This window comes from Eumetopias jubatus, unplaced genomic scaffold (assembly GCF_037043125.1).
Source record: "Eumetopias jubatus isolate StellerSeaLion01/CBP00866 unplaced genomic scaffold, mEumJub1_p1.0 scaffold_11, whole genome shotgun sequence".
Taxonomy (NCBI): domain Eukaryota; kingdom Metazoa; phylum Chordata; class Mammalia; order Carnivora; family Otariidae; genus Eumetopias; species Eumetopias jubatus.
In genome coordinates, this window is record NW_028274817.1 from 71179835 (window position 1) to 71199835 (window position 20001).

The 20001-nt window shown below is 38.8% G+C and overlaps 1 long non-coding RNA gene across 4 annotated transcripts in view; it reads right to left on the minus strand.

Annotated features, from left to right (window-relative positions):
- Positions 1-2729: 2729 nt before the first annotated feature.
- LOC148163083 (uncharacterized) overlaps positions 2730-20001 on the minus strand; it is a 96913-nt gene continuing 79641 nt past the window's right edge. For 2 of the 4 annotated variants that reach the window (XR_015769515.1, XR_015769514.1), the window contains 2 exons: positions 14176-14421; positions 2730-2953 (listed from right to left, as the gene is read on the minus strand). This is a non-coding gene — a long non-coding RNA (uncharacterized LOC148163083). The remainder of the gene's footprint in view (positions 2954-14175; positions 14422-20001) is intronic. The other 2 variants (XR_015769516.1, XR_015769513.1) reach the window with 1 other exon arrangement.

Consider the following 20001-nt stretch of genomic DNA (forward strand, 5'->3'; position numbering starts at 1 on the left):
TAAAAGAACGAAAATATACAGGCTTATCTTTCATATGAGCATAGCAAAATTCTTATGCAAAATATTAGTATCTATGAAGAAAATGTTATAACTTTGCTGAAAGACATTAAAGAGATCTAAATGAGGAGAGAGGTATGCCATGTACATAGAAAGACTCAATATTGTAAATATGTCAGTGATCCCCCAAATTACTGTATAAATTCAATACAGTTCCAGTCAGAATTCAAACCATATTTTTTGGTGAAACTTAAGCTAATTATAAAAGTTATAACAAACAGCAAAGGGACAAAATTAGCAGTTGATATTTATTGACTTACTATATTCCAGACAGTGTTCTAATCATGTGTTATATGCTTTATATCTATTAACTCATTTAATCCTCACAATAATCCTATAAGGTAGGTACTGTTTTGAACCTATTTCAGATATGAGAAAACTGAGACACAGAAAGATTATAATGAATTTGGCCAGGGTGACTTAAACCCAGGAAAATTGGCTCCAGATTCTATGCTCTTTTTTCATCCCCATATGCTTGTAACATTCAGATTCCACAGTCTTAAACTCCATACTAGATAATTTTGAAGAATGAGTTGTGGAGTTGACTCTGCCTCACATCAGGAATTACTATAGAGCTATAATGATTAAGATGGAGTGACATTGGCATGGCAGTAGACAAATAGGCCAATGGAACAGAATAGAGAATCTAGATAGACCCAAGAGACCAACCCTAAGAAGGAAGCTATAATTGGAAATCATTCATTCAACAAATGTTTGTATGTGGTAGGCACTAGAAATACTGTAGTGAATAAGAGACAAGCCCTTAACTCGTGGAATTTACATGCTAGTGGGGGAAGACAGAAAATACACAATAAAGCTATAATATATCTTAAGTAGTTTGTAGTGGCGAAGTGGGTGTTATTGTGGCAGCAGAGAACAGTGAGCTCAGCAGAAGCCTGAAGAGCCCTGTGGAACATAGTGCTATAGATAATGTTGAAGCAGTGGGAGGAGTGATTGATGATTTCAGAGACCTGGAATCTAGTTTACATTAGGTTTGGCTGGGCCCATGGGGCAGGAGGAGAGCCAGACCAGGTTCCCTAAATGTTCTGCACCCCCATCTTGATGAGCAGTATTTCTCAGCAGAGGTGCTTTCTTCAAGGTGGTGGCAGCCTGGAGCCTCCCAAGGCATTGACCAAGCTGTGACGTGTAGTGCAAGGAAGTGACAGCAATGACATCTTTCACTGTTGAGTCCAGTGGATTCTGGGTGAAGCATAGCAGCCACTCAAGACATTTGACACAGCCTTTGAATCATGGCACTAAGCTATCATGTGGTACAAGCAAGGGAGTGTCATGATAGATATGAAGCCACCAAAAATCCTTACGGATTACATTTAGAATTTTTACTGACCACAGAAATGAATTTCTGGAATAGCACTGTGGCAGGAATTTCAACCATACAGGCATTTCTCTTTCTTCAACATACTCTTTTCATTCCTACCTCTAAGCCTTTGTGCTTGCTGAAATAATTTTCTTTCATACCTTTGCAAAATGTCAACTCAAATATTACCTCTTTAAAATAGAATTTTTCTGACTATCCTATGTAAAGTAAACCCTCAGCTATTCTCTATCACATTCTTTTGCTTAATACTCTTAGCATTTATCACTATATGAGGTTATCTTGTGTATTTGTTTACTCGTTTACTGTCTACCTTTTACTCAAATGTAATTTCCACAAAGACAGAAACAATTTCTTTTCTAAACAATGTCTTTATCCCCAGTGTTTGGTATAGTGGCTGACATATAGTAAGTGCTCAACAAATATCTGTTGGGAAGGAAGGGGGGAAATGTATCTGCTGAAGGCAAAAGATAACTTGTTCTAATGGAACAAGAATTTGAAGCCCTCTGAGGTGACCCCTTGACCTCTGCCAAGCAAGATTGTATATACATTTCAGCCTAATGCCTATGATGGATTGTTGCCATTAGCTACAACCAAAATAACAAGGCCTCAAAGCTTTCTGGTCATATAATTTACCAGGGTGGACCTGTAACATTGCCTCCACCACTCTGGTTTCTGAGAGATGGCATTTCTTCCCCTCCCTCAACCCCATCACCCCAACTCCCTGCTACTGGTTCTGGTTGTCTGGCTGCCTCAGAAGATATCATACTTCTGGCACCCACTGAATTTCTCTTTTTGCCTTAGGTGTTTTAGAATGCCATTATTTAGAAACTATGTTATATGATTAACATTTTTTAATGATTTGTATTAATGGGATGATGGCTTAGAATGTAAAAATGGGGAAACGGACCACTTAATTACATTAGTCCTCTTTTTACATTGAACATTTTATTAAATACATTTTATCCCCACCTCTTTTTTACTCAATATTGTGTTTGTAGTAATAAAATGGTGAAATTATAAGTAAAATCTAAACTCCATGCTCTGGAAACTTTTTTCAGATTTGGTTTAAAAGGGTAGGTTTATTAACACTTTTAGAATACAAAAGGGCCAAAAGTTATCATCAATCCATTTGTTTTCCACTTTCATATGGGCAGTAATGTGCTATATAACCAGGTAACATTTTAGATAAATTGACTCAGTGTAAACTGTTACAGTGCACACTAGTTGTATATAGAAACCTTACATATGACAAACTAAAGAAAAAAGGAAAAAAAGAAAAACAATGATATTATATGTACAAATGGTAGAGGACTAAGAAAGAGGATGCTCAAGGTAATTTTAGTAATAGGTAGTATTTATTATTTGTTGTATTTATTATTTATTATTCCAAGTCACTGTTTTAAGTACTTTGTTCAGTGGCACCTGGGTGGCTCAGTCAGTCGGGCATCAGACTCTTGATTTCAGCTCCAGTCCTGATCTCAGGCTCGTGGGATGGAGCCTGGAGTTGGGTTCTTGGTTCTCCACTCAGCGGGGAGTCTGCTTCTCTCCCTCTTGTCTCTGTTTCAATAAAGTGTGTGTGTGTGTTAATGCTATATACATATTTATGCAAACTCATGTATTTATTCTTGCCTCAATAGCTTCATATATATCAATAAAAAAATTAGAAAATATAATGGTGAAAAAATATTCAATTGCCAATAACAACAGCAAGCATAGAATACCTAGGAATATAAATTTAACAAAAAGCACAAGACTCAGGAAGAAAGTATAAAATTCTACTGAAGAAGATAAATGAAGACTGCTAAATATAGAAACATGTCTTATAGTCACATAGACTCAATTTTGTAAAAGCTATTAATTACCCTAGAAATTAAAGACATTTCCAGTGAAAATTCCAAGAGTTTGGGGGTTGTTTTTATTTTTTGGAATTCTTCAGTTTACATGGATGGATAAATACTAAGGAATACCAAGGAAATTCTGGAGTAAAACAAGAAAAAAGAGGATTTGCCTTATCAAATATAAAAATTTATTACAAAGCTACAATAATGAAAATACTATGGCATTATTTTAGGAATAGAAATTGACCAGTCAAATCAAAATGGAAAACCCAGAAATGAAGCCAAATATGGAATTTATTATAAAAGTGTAATTGCAATTTACTAGGGAAAAGAAATAATAAGCTTATTCGGACAACCAGCTAATAATTCAGAAAATAAATAGAGATGCATTAATGCTCTACTCTTTATACCATACAAATTTTTTGATATAAGAATAAAAAATGTGAAAAAAATGAAACCATAAAACCAACAGAAGGAAATACGAGTGAAAATTTTTATAATAGGGTAGCAGAGGACTCTTAAAGCATGATATGAAATGCACGAACTATAAAGGGAAAATTGACAGGTATGACTACATAAAACTGAAATATTTCATTTTCAATATTTTCAATACACCAGAAAATGTCATAAAATTGAAAGGCAAATGACAAATTGGAAAAGAGCACATATGACAGACAAAGGTTAATTTCCTTTATCTAATATTCTATTAACAAAAAGATAAATACTCAAGTAAAAAAAGGGCAAAGGACATGAACAGGACAATCATGACAGAAAAATACACATGGACAATAAACCCATGAAAAGCTGTTCAACATTACTTTTATTCAAAGAAATACAAATGAGAACCATAAGATGGACTTTGTCACCTTTTGGTTTATCAAATATTTTAAAATAGACTTTTTTAGAAAAGTTTTAATTTACAGAAAAATTGAGATGTTACAGAGATAGAACGTTTTTCCATTTCTTTGTGTCTTCCTCAATTTCTTTCATGGGTATTCTATAGTTTTCTGAGTACAGATTCTTTGCCTCTTCGGTTAGATTTATTCCTAGGTATCTTATGGTTTTGGGTGCAATTGTAAGTGGGACCGACTCCTTAATTTCTCTTTCTTCTGTCTTGTTGTTGGTGTATAGGAATGCCACTGATTTCTGTGCATTGATTTTATATCCTGCCACTTTACTGAATTCCTGTATGAGTTCTAGCAGTTTTGGGATGGAGTCTTTTGGGTTTTCCACATAAAGTATCATATCATCTGCAAAGAGTGAGAGTTTCACTTCTTCTTTGCCGATTTGGATGCCTTTTAATTCTTTTTGTTGTCTGACTGCTGTGGCTAGGATGGCTAATACTATGTTGAATAGCAGTGGTGATAGTGGACATCCCTGCCGTGTTCCTGACCTTAGGGGGAAAGCTCTCAGTTTTTCCCCATTGAGAATGATATTGGCTGTGGGTTTTTCATAGATGGCTTTTATGATATTGAGGTATGTACCCTCTATCCCTATACTCTGTAGAGTTTCGATCAAGAAAGGATGCTGTATTTTGTCAAATGCTTTTTCTGCATCTATTGAGAGGATCATAGGATTCTCGTTCTTTCTTTTATTAATGTATTGTATCACATTGATTGATTTGCACACGTTGAACCAACCTTGCAGCCCAGGGATAAATCCCACTTGGTCATGGTGAATAATCCTTTTAATGTACTGTTGGATCCTATTGGCTAGTATTTTGGTGAGAATTTTTGCATCCATGTTCATCAAGGATATTGGTCTGTAATTCTCCTTTTTGATGGGGTCTTTGTCTGGTTTTGGGATCAAGGTAATGGTGGCCTCATAAAACGAGTTTGGAAGTTTTCCTTCCATTTCTATTTTTTGGAACGGTTTCAGAAGAATAGATATTAATTCTTCTTTAAATGTGTGGTAGAATTCCCCTGGGAAGCCATCTGGCCCTGGGCTCTTGTTTGTTGGGAGATTTTTGATGACTGCTTCAATTTCCTTAGTGGTTATAGGTCTGTTCAGGTTTTTTATTTCTTCCTGGTTCAGTTTTGGTAGTTTATACATCTCTACGAATGCATCCATTTCTTCCAGATTGTCGAATTTGCTGGCATATAGTTGCTCATAATATGTTCTTATAATTGTTTGTATTTCTTTGGTGTTGGTTGTGATCTCTCCTCTTTCATTCATGATTTTAGTTATTTGGGTTGATTCTCTTTTCTTTTTGATAAGTCTGGCCAGAGGTTTATCAATCTTGTTAATTCTTTCAAAGAACCAGCTCCTAGTTTCGTTGATCTGTTCTGATGTTCTTTGGGTTTTTATTTCATTGATTTCTACTCTGATCTTTATTATTTCTCTTCTCCTGCTGGGTTTAGGCTTCATTGTTCTTTCTCCAGCTCCTTTAGGTGTAGGGTTAAGTTGTGTATTTGAGACCATTCTTATTTCTTGAGAAAGGCTTGTATTGCTATATACTTTCCTCCTAGGACCACCTTTGCTGTATCCCAAAGATTTTGAACAGTTTTGTTTTCATTTACATTTGTTTCCATGAATTTTTTAAATTCTTCTTTAATTTCCTGGTTGACCTATTCATTCTTTAGTAGGATGCTCTTTAGCCTCCATGTATTTGAATTCTTTCCAACTTTCCTCTTGTGATTGAGTTCTAGTTTCAAAGCATTATGGTCTGAAAATATGCAGGGAATGATCGCAATTTTTTGGTACCGGTTGAGACCTGTTTTGTGAACCAGGATGTGATCTATTCTGGAGAGTGTTCCATGGGCACTAGAGAAGAAATGTGTATTCTGTTGCTTTGGGATGGAAGGTTCTGAATATATCTGTGAAGTCTATCTGGTCCAGTGTGTCATTTAAAGCCTTTATTTCCTTGTTGATCTTTTGCTTCGATGATCTGTCCATTTTAGTGAGGGAGGGGTGTTAAAGTCCCCTACTATTATTGAATTATTGTTGATGTGTTGCTTTAATTTTGTTATTAGTTGGCTTATATAATTGGCTGTTCCCATGTTAGGGGAAGAGATATTTACAGTTGTTAGATCTTCTTGTTGGGTAGACCCTTTAAGTAAGATGTAGTGTCCTTCCTCATCTCTTGTAGTCTTTAGTTTAGAATCTAATTTGTCTGATATAAGGATTGTCACCCCAGCTTTCTTTTGGTGTCCATTGGCATGGTACATGGTTTTCCACCCCTTCACTTTCAATCTGGGGGTGTCTTTGGGTCTAAAATGAGTCTCTTGCAGACAGCATATCGATGGGTCTTGTTTTTTTTTTTATCCAATCTGATACCCTGTGTCTTTTGATTGGGGCATTTAGCCCATTTACATTCAGGGTAACTATTGAAAGATATGAATTTATTGCCATTGTATTGCCTGTAAGGTGACTGTTACTGTATATTGTCTCTGTTCCTTTCTGGTCTATGTTACTTTTAGGCTCTCTGCTTAGAGGAGCCCTTTCAATATTTCTTGTAGGGCTGGTTTTGTGTTTGCAAATTCCTTTAGTTTTTGTTTGTCCTGGAAGCTTTTTATCTCTCCTTCTATTCAGCCTAGCTGGATATAGTATTCTTGCCTTCATATTTTTCTCATTTAGTGCTTTGAATATATCGTGCGAGTACTTTCTGGCCTGTCAAGTCTCTGTGGATAGGTCTACTGCCAATCTAATGTTTCTATCATTGTAGGTTACAGACCTCTTGTCCTGAGCTGCTTTCAGGATTTTCTCTTTGTCTCTGAGACTTGTGAGTTTTACTACTAGATGTTGGAGTGTTGACCTGTTTTTATTGATTTTGAGAGGGGGTTCTCTGTGCCTCCTGGATTTTGATGCCAGTTTCCTTCCCCAAATTAGGGAAGTTCTCTGTTATAATTTGCTCTATATACTTTCTGCCCCCCTCTCTTTTTTCTTCTTCTGGGATCCCAATTATTCTAATGTTGTTTTGCTTTATGGTATCACTTATCTCTCGAATTCTCCCCTCGTGGTCCAGTAGTTGTTTATCTCTCTTTTTCTCAGCTTCTTTATTCTCCATCATTTGGTCTTCTCTTATTCTCTCTTCTGCCTCACTTATCCTAGCAGTTAAAGCCTCCATTTTTGACATTTTTCGAGTAATTTTGTACCTCATTAATAGCCTTTTTTATTTCAATTTGGTTAGATTTTAGTTCTTTTATTTCTCCAGGAAGGGATTCTCCAGTATGTCCTATGCTTTTTTCAAGCCCAGCTGTTATCTTTATAATCATCAGTCTGAACTCTAGTTCCAACATCTTACCAAAGTCTGTATTGATTAAGTCCCTGGCAGTCAGTACTGCCTCTTGTTCTTTTTTTTTGAGGTGAGTTTTTCCATCTTGTCATTTTGTCCAGAGGAGAATAGATGAATGAGAGAACTAAATGCTAAAAAAAATGCTAAAAGGGTAACAATGACCCCAGAAAAATATACACTAAACAAATCAGAAGAGACCTGAAACCGGGGGGAAGAGAAAGGGAAAAAATATATATATGATCAGGCTGATGAATATAACAGAGCCACACACTAGATTTTGGGTGTATTTTGGTCTGTTAGAAGAAATTGCCTCCCAAAATTTTAAAGAAAGAAAAACTTTATATACACACACACAAAAATTAGGGTAAATAAAATGAAGGGATGAAATATGACTGTAAAGATGGAAATTAAAAAAGATTTTTAAAAAGGAATCGATAAGAAGTTGGTTGAAAAAAGAATGAAAATTTTTTTTAAAAAAAGAGAGAATGTGATCAGGTGGGAGACTAGAACAATGTCATACACTAGATTTAGGGTATATTTTGGTCTGTTAGAAGAAACTGTATCCCAAAGTTTTAAAGAAAAAAAAATTTATTATATACAAAAAATAAGGTTAAATACAACAAAGAGATAGAATATGATAGTAAAAGTGAAAAATTAAAAAAGATGTTTAAAAAGGAATTGATAAGATATTGGTTGAAAAGGAAAGAAAAAAATTCAACTAAAACAATAGAAAAAGAAAATTTAAAAAATTAACTTTGTAAGACTGAAGAATCATGGGAATTAAAAGCTATGAACTAGGGGGTATTATGCTAAGTGAAGTGAGTCGTGAAGGGATGGGGTGGCTGGGTGATAGACATTGGGGAGGGTGTGTGCTATGGTGAGTGTTGTGAATTGTGTAAGACTGTTGAATAACAGACCCATACCTCTGAAACAAATAATACGTTATATGTTAAAAGAAAAAAAAAAGAAAAGATAGCAGGAAGGGAAAAATGAAAGGGGGGTAATCGGAGGGGGCGATGAACCATGAGAGACTATGGACTCTGAGAAACAAACAGAGGGTTCTAGAGGGGAGGGGGGTGGGGGGATAGGTTAGCCTGGTGATGGGTGTTAAAGAGGGCACGTACTGAATGGAGCACTGGGTGTTATACGCAAACAATGGATCATGGAACACTACATCAAAAACTAATGATGGAGGGGAAGAGCAAGATGGCGGAGGAGTAGGAGACCTAAATTTCATCTGGTCCCAGGAATTCAGGTAGATAGGGATCAAACCATTCTGAATACCTACGAACTCAACAGGAGATTTAAGAGAAGAATAGCTGGAACTCTCTGAACAGAAAAGTGACTACTTTCTGGAAGGTAGGACGTGTGGAGAAGTGAATCCAAGGCAATATTTTAGAAGATAGATGACGGGGGCGGGGGGGCTCCTTCAGCCGCTACTGGCAAGTGATAGAGCAGTGAAGCACAAAATCAGAAATTTTAGAAGTCGGCTCTGCTGAGGGACATCACTTCAGTGGCTAAGCGGGGGGCGGAATCCTCACTGGGACAGTGTGGTCTCAGGACCCTCGGGGTCACAGAAAGACCGGGGGTGCCTGAGTGCGGCAGAACTCCCAGGTATAGGAGCAGGGAAGCCGGCTGCAGAGACGGAGCTGAGGAGTGGGCTCTCAGCTCGGGGTTGCCATAAACCGTGATCTGTGGCACACTTGGGCCACAGCTCCTCCAGCAGGGACCCAACAAGCAGCAGATCGGGGGAGACTCCCCTTCCTCCCCTGGGAGGAGTGGCGCAGGAGTGCACTGCAGGAATCTGCTGGGTTTGGAGACTCCACATGGGATCATGTGCCAGAGATAGAAACTCTTGGTCACAGGCTGGTGAGCACAGAGTACGGCGGGAAACCAGGGAGATGGGAGTGATTGACTGCTTTTCTCTGAGGGTTCACTGAAGAGTGGGGCCCCGAGTTCTCGGCTCATCTGGGGCAGAGATTGGGAGGCCACCATTTTCACCCTCGTCCTCCAAAGCTGTACAGAAACCTTGCAGGGAACAAAAGCTCCCAAGAGCAAACAGGAGCAGATTACTCAGCCCGGCCCCTGGCAAGGGTGGGGCAATTCCGCCTCTGGCAAAGACATTTGAGAACCACTGTAACAGGCCCCTCCCCCAGAAGATCAACAAGAACAGCCAGCCAAGACCAAGTTTACTGATCAATGAGAATGGCAGAACTCCAGTGCTGGGGGAATACTGCACATAGAAATCATGGCCTTTTTCCCATGATTCTTTAGTCTTTCAAAGTTAATTTTTTTTAACTTTCTTTTTCTTTTTTTTTGAATTTTTCTTTTTCCCTTTTCAACTGACATCTTGTCAATCCCTTTTTTTAAAAAATCTTCTTTTATTTTTCATTTTTAGAGTCATATTCTATCCCTTCATAGTAGTTAACTTTATTTTTGGTATATATGTGTATATATATATATACATATATATATATATATATGTTGTTCTCTCTTTAAAATTTTGGGATACACTTGCTTCTAACAGACCAAAATATACCCTAAATCTCTAGTGTATGGCTTTGTTCTAGTCTCCACCCTGATCACATTCTCTCCCCCCCTTTTTTTAAATCCTCTTCTTTCTTTTTTTTTCTTTTTTTTCAACCAACTTGTTATCTTATCAATTCCTTTTATAAGATCTTTTATAATTTTCATCTTTACTATCATATTCCATCCCTTCATCGTATTTACCCTTATTTTTGCACATATATAAGTTTTTCTTTCTTTAAAATTTGGGAGGCACTTTCATCTAACAGACCAAAATATGCCCCAAATCTAGTGTGTAGCACTGATCTATACACCAGCCTAATCATATTTGATCATATTCTGTTTTTTTGTTTGTTTGTTTTTATCTTTTTCATTTTCTTTTCTTTTTCTTTTTTCTTTCTTTCCCTTTCTTCTCCCCCAGATTCAGGATGATTCTGATTTGTTTAGTGTATATTTTTCTGGAGTCGTTGTTACCCTGTTAACATTTTGTTCTCTCATTCATCTGTTCTCCTTTGGACAAAATGACAAGACAGAAAAAATCACCTCAAAAAAGGAGAACAAGAGGCAGTACCAATGGCCAGGGACCTAATCTATATGGACATTAGTAAGATGTTGGAACTAGAGTACAGAATGACAATTTTAAAGATACTAGCTGGACTTGAAAAAAGCGTGGAAGATATTAGAGAAACCCTTTCTGGAGATTTAAAAGAACTAAAATCTAACCAAGTCGAAATCAAAAAGGCTATTAATGAGGTGCAATAAAAAATGGAGGCTCTAACTGCTAGGATAAATGAGGCAGAAGAGAGTATTACTGATATAGAAGACCAAATGATGGAAAATAAAGAAGCTGAGAAAAAGGGAGATAAACAACTACTGGATCACGAGGGCAGAATTCGAGAGATAAGTGATACCATATGACAAAACAATATTAGAATAATTGGGATCCCAGAAGAAGAAAGAGAGAGGGGGCAGAAGGTATATTGGAGCAAATTATAGCAGAGAACGTCCCTAATTTGGGGAAAGAAACAGGCATCAAAATCCAGGAGGCACAGAGAACCCTCTCTCAAAATCAATAAAAATAGGTCAACATCCTGACATCTAATAGTACAACTTACGAAACTCAGGGACAAAGAGAAAATCCTGAAAGCAGCTTGGGAGAAGAGATCTGTAACCTACAATGATAGAAACATTAGATTGGTAGCAGACCTATCCACAGAGACCTGGAAGGCCAGAGGGGACTGGCATGATATATTCAGAGTACTAAATGAGAAAAAAATGCAAGAAAAAGCTTCCAGGACAAACAAAAACTAAAGGAATTTGCAAACACAAAACCAGCCCTACAAGAAATATTGAAAGGGCTCCTCCAAGCAAAGAGAGAGCCTAAAAGTAACATAGACCAGAAAGAAACAGAGACAATATACAGTAACAGTCACCTTAAAGGCAATACAATGGCACTAAATTCATATCTTTCAATAGTTACCCTGAATGTAAATGGGCTAAATGCCCCAATCAAAAGACACAGGGTATCAGATTGGATAAAAAAAACAAGACCCATCGATATGCTGTCTGCAAGAGACTCATTTTAGACCCAAAGACACCCCCAGATTGAAAGTGAGGGGGTGGAAAACCGTGTACCATGCCAGTGGACACCAAAAGAAAGCTGGGGTGGCAATTCTTATATCAGACAAATTAGATTTTAAACCAAAGACTATAATAAGACATGAGGAAGGACACCATATCCTACTTGAAGGGTCTATCCAACAAGAAGATCTAACAATCGTAAATATCTCTGCCCCTAACATGGGAGCAGCCAATTATATAAGCCAATTAATAACAAAAGCAAAGAAACACATCGACAACAATACAATAATAGTGGGGGACTTTAATACCCCCCTCACTGAAATGGACAGATCATCTAACCAAAAGATTAACAAGGAAATAAAGGCTTTAAATGACACACCGCACTAAATGGACTTCACAGATATATTCAAAACATTCCATCCCAAAGCAACAGACTACACATTCTTCTCTAGTGCCCATGGAACATTCTCCAGAATAGATCACATCCTAGGTCACAAATCAGGTCTCAACTGGTACCAAAAGACTGGGATCATTCCCTGCATATTTTTGGACCACAATGCTTTGAAACTAGAACTCAATCACAAGAGGAAAGTCAGAAAGAACTCAAATACATGGAGGCTAAAGAGCATCCTACTAAAGAATGAATAGGTCAACCAGGAAATTAAAGAAGAATTAAAAAAAATCATAGAAACAAATGTAAATGAAAACAAAACTGTTCAAAATCTTTGGGATGCAGCAAAGACAGTTCTAAGAGGAAAGTATATAGCAATATAAGCCTTTCTCAAGAAAGAAGAAAGATCTCAAATACACAAACTAACCCTACACCTAAAGGAGCTGGAGAAAGAACAGCAAATAAAGCCTAAACCCAGCAGGAGAAGAGAAATAATAAAGATCAGAGCCAAAATCAATGAAATAGAAACCCAAAGAACAGTAGAACAGATCAATGAAACTAGGAGGTGGTTCTTTGAAAGAATTAACAAGATTGATAAACCTCTGGCCAGACTTATCAAAAAGAAAAGAGAATCAACCCAAATAACTAAAATCATGAATGAAAGAGGAGAGATCACAACCAACACCAAAGAAATACAAACAATTATAAGAACATATTATGAGCAACTATATGCCAGCAAATTCGACAATCTGGAGGAAATGGATGCATTCGTAGAGATGTATAAACTACCAAAACTGAACCAGGAAGAAATAAGAAACCTGAACAGACCTACCACTAAGGAAATTGAAGCAGTCATCAAAAATCTCCCAACAAACAAGAGCCCAGGGCCAGATGGCTTCCCAGGGGAATTCTACCAAACATTTAAAGAAGAATTAATATCTATTCTTCTGAAACCGTTCCAAAAAATAGAAATGAAAGGAAAACTTCCAAACTCGTTTTATGAAGCCATCATTATCTTCATCCCAAAACCAAAGACCCCATCAAAAAGGAGAATTACAGACCAATATCCTTGATGAACATGGATGCAAAAATTCTCACCAAAATACTAGCCAATAGGATCCAACAGTACATTAAAAGGATTATTCACCATGACCAAGTGGGATTTATCCCTGGGCTGCAAGTTTGGTTCAACGTGTGCAAATCAATGTGATACAATACATTAATAAAAGAAAGAACAAGAACCCTATGATCCTCTCAATAGATGCAGAAAAAGCATTTGACAAAATACAGCATCCTTTCTTGATTGAAACTCTACAGAGTATAGGGATAGAGGGTACATTACCTCAATATCATAAAAGCCATCTATGAAAAACCCACAGCCAATATCATTCTCAATGGGGAAAAACTGAGAGCTTTCCCCCTAAGGTCAGGAACATGGCAGGGATGTCCACTATCACCACTGCTATTCAACATAGTATTAGCCGTCCTAGCCACAGCAATCAGACAACAAAAAGAAATAAAATTCATACAAATCGGCAAAGAAGAAGTGAAACTCTCACTCTTTGCAGATGATAGGATACTTTATGTGGAAAACCCAAAAGACTCCATCCCAAAACTGCTAGAACTCATACAGGAATTCAGTAAAGTGGCAGGATATAAAATCAATGCACAAAAATCAGTGGCATTCCTATACATCAACAACAAGACAGAAGAAAGAGAAATTAAGGAGTCGATCCCATTTACAAATGCACCCCAAACCATAAGATACCTAGGAATAAATCTAACCAAAGAGGCAAAGAATCTGTACTCAGAAAACTATAGAATACTCATGAAAGTAATTGAGGAAGACACAAAGAAATGGAAAATCTTTCCAACCTCATGGATTGGAAGAACAAATATTGCAAAGATGTCAATTCTACCTAGAGCAATCTACACATTCAATGCATCCCTATCAAAATACCATCAACTTTGTTCAAAGAAATGAACCAAATAAATCTAAAATTTTATGGAACCAGAAAAGACCCCAAATAGCCAGAGGAATGTTGAAAAAGAAAAGCAAACCTGGTGGCATCACATTTCCGGACTTCAAGCTCTATTACAAAGCTGTCATCATAAAGACAGTATGGTACTGGCACAAAAACAGACACATAGATCAATGGAACAGAATAGAGAGCTCAGAAATGGATCCTTAACACTATGGTCAACTAACCTTCGACAATGCAGGAAAGAATGTCCAATGGAAAAAAGACTCTTTTTTCTCTTCACTCTTCAACAAATGGTGTTGGGAAAATTGGACAGCCACATGCAGAAGAATGAAACTGGACCATTTCCTTACACCACACACAAAAATAGACTCAAAATGGTTGAAAGCCCTAGATGTGAGATAGGAATCCATCAAAATCCTGAGGAGAACACAGGCAGCATCCTCTTCGACCTCAGCCGCAGCATCTTCTTCCTAGAAACGTCGCCAAAGGCAAGGAAAGCAAGGGCAAAAATGAACTAATGGGACGTCATCTAGATAAAAAGCTTTTGCACAACAAAAGAAACAGTCAACAAAATCAAAAGACAACTGGCAGAATGGGAGAAGATATTTGCAATTGGCATATCAGATAAAGGGCTAGTATCCAAAATCTATAAAGAACTTATCAAACTCAACAGCCAAAGAACAAATGATCCAATCAAGAAATGGGCAGAAGAAACGAACAGACTTTTCTGCAAAGAAGCCATCCAAATGGCCAACAGACACATGAAAAAGTGCTCAACATCGCTTGGCATCAGGGAAATCCAAATCAAAACCTCAATGAGATACCACCTCACACGAGTCAGAATGGCTAAAATTAACAAGTCAGGAAATGACAGATATTGGCGGGGATGCGGAGAAAGGGGAACCCTCCTACACTGTTGGTGGGAATGCAAGCTGGTGCAGCCACTCTGGAAAACAGTATGGAGGTTCCTCAAAAAGTTGAAAATAGAGCTACCATATGACCCAGCAATTGCACTACTGGGTATTTACCCCAAAGATACAAATGTAGGTATCCGAAGGGGTATGTGCACCCCGATGTTTATAGCAGTAATGTCCACAATAGCCAAACTTTGGAAAGAGCGAAGATGTCCATCGACAGATGAATGGATAAAGAAGATGTGGTATAGATATACAATGGAATATTATGCAGCCATCAAAAGGAATGAAATCTTGCCATTTGCAATGACTTGGATGGAACTGGAGGGTGTTATGCTGAGCAAAATAAGTCAATCAGAGAAAGACATGTATCATATGATCTCACTGATATGAGGAATTCTTAATCTCAGGAAAGAAACTGAGGGTTGCTGGCGTGGTGGGGGTTGGGAGGGATGGGGTGGCTGGGTGATAGACATTGGGCAGGGTATGTGCTATGGTGAGCACTGTGAATTGTGTAAGACTGCTGAATCACAGACCTGTACCTCTGAAACAAATAATACATTATATGTTAAAAAAAAAAAAGAAGTTAGCAGGAAGGGAAAAATGAAGGGGGGGAATCAGAGGGGGAGATGAACCATGAGAGACTATGGATTCTGGAGAAACAAACTGAGGGTTCTAGAGGGGAGGGGGTAGGGAGATGGGTTAGCCTGGTGATGGGTATTAAAGAGGGCACGTACTGAATGGAGCTCTGGGTGTCATACGCAAACAATAAATCATGGAACACTAAAAAAAAAAAAAATCTAAAGATGTAATGTATGGTGATTAACATAACATAAAAAAAAAAGCCATGAATTCTATGTGCAGTATTCCCCTAGTGCTGGAGTCCTGACATTCTCATTGATAGGTAAACTTGGTTTTGGCTGGTTGTTCTTGCTGATCTTCTGGGGGAGGGGCCTGTTGCCATGGTTCCCAAATGGCTTTGCGGGATGCGGAATTGCCCCGCCCTTGCCGGGTCCGGGCTAAGTAATATGCTCGGGTTTGCTCTTGGGAGCTTTTGTTCCCTGCAAGGTTTCTGTACAGCTTTGGAGGACGAGGGTGAAAATGGTGGCCTCCCATTCTCTGCCCCAGATGAGTCGAGAACTCGAGTCCCCACTCCTCAGTGAGCCCCCAGAGAAAAGCAATCACTCCCGTCTCCCCGGTCTCCAGCCACACTCCGTGCTCACCCGGCCTGTGACCAAGTGTTTCTGTCTCTGGCACACGACCCCATGTAGAGTCTCCAAACCCAGCAGATTCCTGCAGTGCGCTCCTGCACTGCTCCTCCCAGGGGAGGAAGGGGAGTCTCCCCCAATCTGCTGCTTGTTGGGACCCTGCTAGAAGAGCAGTGGCCTGACTGTGCTGTGGATCATGGTTTATGGCAACCCTAAGCTGAGAGCCCGCTCTTCAGCTCAGTCTTTGCTGCTGGCTTCCCCGCTCCGATACCTGGGAGCTCTACCGCACTCAGGCATCCCTGGTCTTTCTGTGACCCCGAGGGTCCTGGGACCACACTGTCCCAGCAAGGGTTCCACCTCCCCCTGCTGCTTAGCCACTGGAGCGACGTCTCTCAGTGGAGCAGACTTCTAAAACTGCCGATTTTGTGCTCCGTGGCTCTATCACTTGCCGCCTGATGGAGGCTCCCTCCCCTGCCGTCTATCTTCCCGAATATCGCCTCAGATTCACTTCTCCGCATGTCCTACCTTCCAGAAAGTGGTCACTTTTATGTTCAGAGAGTTGCTGCTATTCTTTTCTTTGATCTCCTGTTGAGTTTGTAGGTGTTCTGAATGGTTTAATCCCTATCTAGCTGAATTCCTGGGACCAGACGAAATTTAGGTCTCCTACTCCTCTGCCATCTTGCTCCTCCCTTAGTCAGGTATTTTGTAGGATGCCCCACTATTGGAATTTGTCTGGTGTTTTTCTTAGGCACAGGATAAGGCCAGAATTATGGATTACTGGAAGGAAGAGCACAGTTTAAGTGCCATTTTTATCACATTATATCAAGGATGCATACTATCTACATCATTTATATCTGTTGATGTTGAACTTTTTGAGGTTGTGTTTATCAGGTTTTTCCCCTGTAAACTTACATTTTTGCTCCCCTTTTCATACTTTACTCTTTGGCAAATGTTACTATGTATAGCCCATACCTAAGGAGTGGAGCATTATACTCCCCACTTCTTGAGGGCAGTTTATCTACATAAATTATTTGGATTTTTTTCTGCATAGATTTCTTTCTTCTCACCCATCTGTTAATTTAGTCAGTCATTTATTTATATCAGTATGGACTTAACATATATTTATTTTATGCTTTGGCTTATAATCCAGTACTACTTTTAATTATTCTGTTGCTCAAATTGTTCTAATTTTCGCTATTAGGAGCTCTTTCAGTTGGGTCATGTGCCCCTTTGATAAATTGCCATCAGTGTGTGATTTTTTTAAAAGCACTTCCTTACTTTCTGGCACTAAAAGACACCAGGCTTGTCTTGTATATTTCCTGTGCCAGTCCTAGGATCAGCTATTTCTCTAAGGAGCTCTCATCCTTTTTATTGTAGGATAGTATTAGAAATCAAGATCTGGATGCTAGATGTGCTCTTTGCTCCTGTGGGCTCATTGCTTCTAGGCCCTATTAGGTGACACAGCAAAGAAATATGTGTGTGTTTATTACCCTGTGTATATACACACATCTGTACATACACATTTCTATATGTAACTATCTGTATCTATATTATGTTAAACATGATTTCATACTGATATCTCCAATTCTAATCCCTTACCACATGGATCATTTTAGCTTTCTCCCCTTTCTTATCTATAAATTCCCATGCCAACAATTGAGAAACCTGGTTGTTACCATCTGTCTTCTATCTCTCTAGATTTAATCCCTTTATACATGTATAACCCCATCAGAATTGTTAACCCATGTCCCCATGGAAACAAACTGTATCAACTAGATTACAATGCTTATGAGCAGTTCTTCATGCCTTTAGTTTTACAGACTCCACTTATTTCCAAACTAACTTCTGTCAGGACCTATTCCCTTCCCCCACTCCCTTCCATGAGGCTGTCTCACATATTTGTAATACAGTTAGATTCTCTTGTCATAGTCTTTGTTCCTTTCTGGTATCCTTGACCTCCTAAATTATTTTTTTAAACAACATACATTAAGATTCACTCTTTGTGTTATAAGGTTCAATATGCTTTGACAAGTATATAATGCCAGTGTATCTATTAGTATTTTATTGTACAGATATTTTCTGCCCTAAAAATCACCTGTGCTTCATTCCTTCACCCACCCCCACCCTGAGGCCCTGGCAACCACTTATCATTGTATCTATAGTTTTGGCTTTTCCAGAATGCCATACAACTAGAATCATACAGTATGAAGCTATTTCAGACCGGCTTCATTCACTAAGCAATATGCATTTAGAGTTTCCCATATTGTCTTGTGGATTGAGCCAATTTTTTTTAGCACTGAATGATATCCCATTGTAGGAATATATCACAGTTTTTTTATCCATTCACTTACTGAAGGACATCTTGATTGCTTCCAGTTTTTGGTGATTATTAATAATGTTGCTATAAACATTTATTCAGGTTTTTGTGTGAGCACAGGTTTTTATTTATTTTTTATATATTTTCATTTTCTCCAACATGCCAAAGACTATTCTCCTTGGAGAAGTGCTGTGGATATGGATATAGTCTGGTTTAAGATTAACACCCTGTCTCCTGGATTTTTAAGGGCCAGCTCAATGGATGCCACCAAACCATGACACTTTCTAAGTGGGCATAGGTTTTTAAATCAATTGGGTAAATATCTAGCAGCACAATTGCTAGATCATATGATAAGACTATGTTTAGCTTTGTGAAAAACTGACAAAATGACTTCTAAATTTGTTGTGCCATTTTCATTCCCACCAACAATGAGTGTATTCTCTCAAGCATTGGGTATTTTCAATTTTTAAAATTTTAACCATTCTCTTATCATTCTCAAGAAAGAGGAATATGGCAGTGGAGTAGGAGGACCCTTGCCTCATCCTCTCCCATGAACACAATTAGATATCTATAAAATCATCCCAAATATACCAGAAATCATACTGAAGACTGTCAGAACAAACTCCACAACTACAGGGAGAGAAGAGGCCACATCAAAGAAGGTGGGAAGTACAGAGACATGGTTTAGGGGAGAAAAGCATCATGGGTGCTGCAGAGGGGAGTGAGATATGGTTGCTGAGAAGGGTGAGAGATTAGAGCACAGCACACAGGAGAATGCAAAAGGAAAATATTTCCCTGAAGCCATTGTTTTGGAAGACAAGAGGGGCTGAATTTTGTGTTCTTGCAACCAGAGGAGCTTAAAGCCTAGTGTTTTAAAGGTCAGTGGGCTTGGCTAGGATAGAGCCCAGAGGGCACTGCCTGCTCCTGGAGAGAAGGCAGGCAAACAATCTGGGGGTAGATGACATTGAAACAGTTATCTGAAGAACGCCTAGGGCATGCAATGGGGAGATTATTCACTCTTTTGGGAGTGCATCTCTGAGAGGCAGTGTTCACAGAGATGCCACTCTGGGAACAAAGGAGTTGGCTGGCACCATTTTCCTTCCCCACCCCTCAGCATAATCACAGTGCCACCTGCAGGAAATAGCACAGCACCAACACTGGCTGCCTAACTTACACCAAACCCCACCTCCTGACTTTGGTGGGACTGACCTTCTAAGTCAAGGTTGCCTCAGTCCTAGCATGGTGGGACCCTCCCTCATAAAACCAGCACCAAACCCATGCTCACACCACATTTCCAGACCAGAGTTTCCAGGGACTCAGTTTTGGTGTAGTGTGAGGTCTCATTTCACAAGCAGTCCAGAGCACACTTAGTTAAAACTCGCCATATCCAGGCCAAGGACCAAAGAATGCCTACACCAGGCAAGGAGAGCCTCTACAGAGAACTGGCTTTAAGGATAGAGCCGTCAAAACACAACAGCAGAGCATTTCAGCCCACACTGGAGACACTCCCTGAAGCACCAGGCCCTGGGCATGACATGACCTCTTCTTCAACGCTATTACTTTTAGGAGCAGGAGGCATACCTGGCTTTCCCAAAACACAGAAGAAAGCAG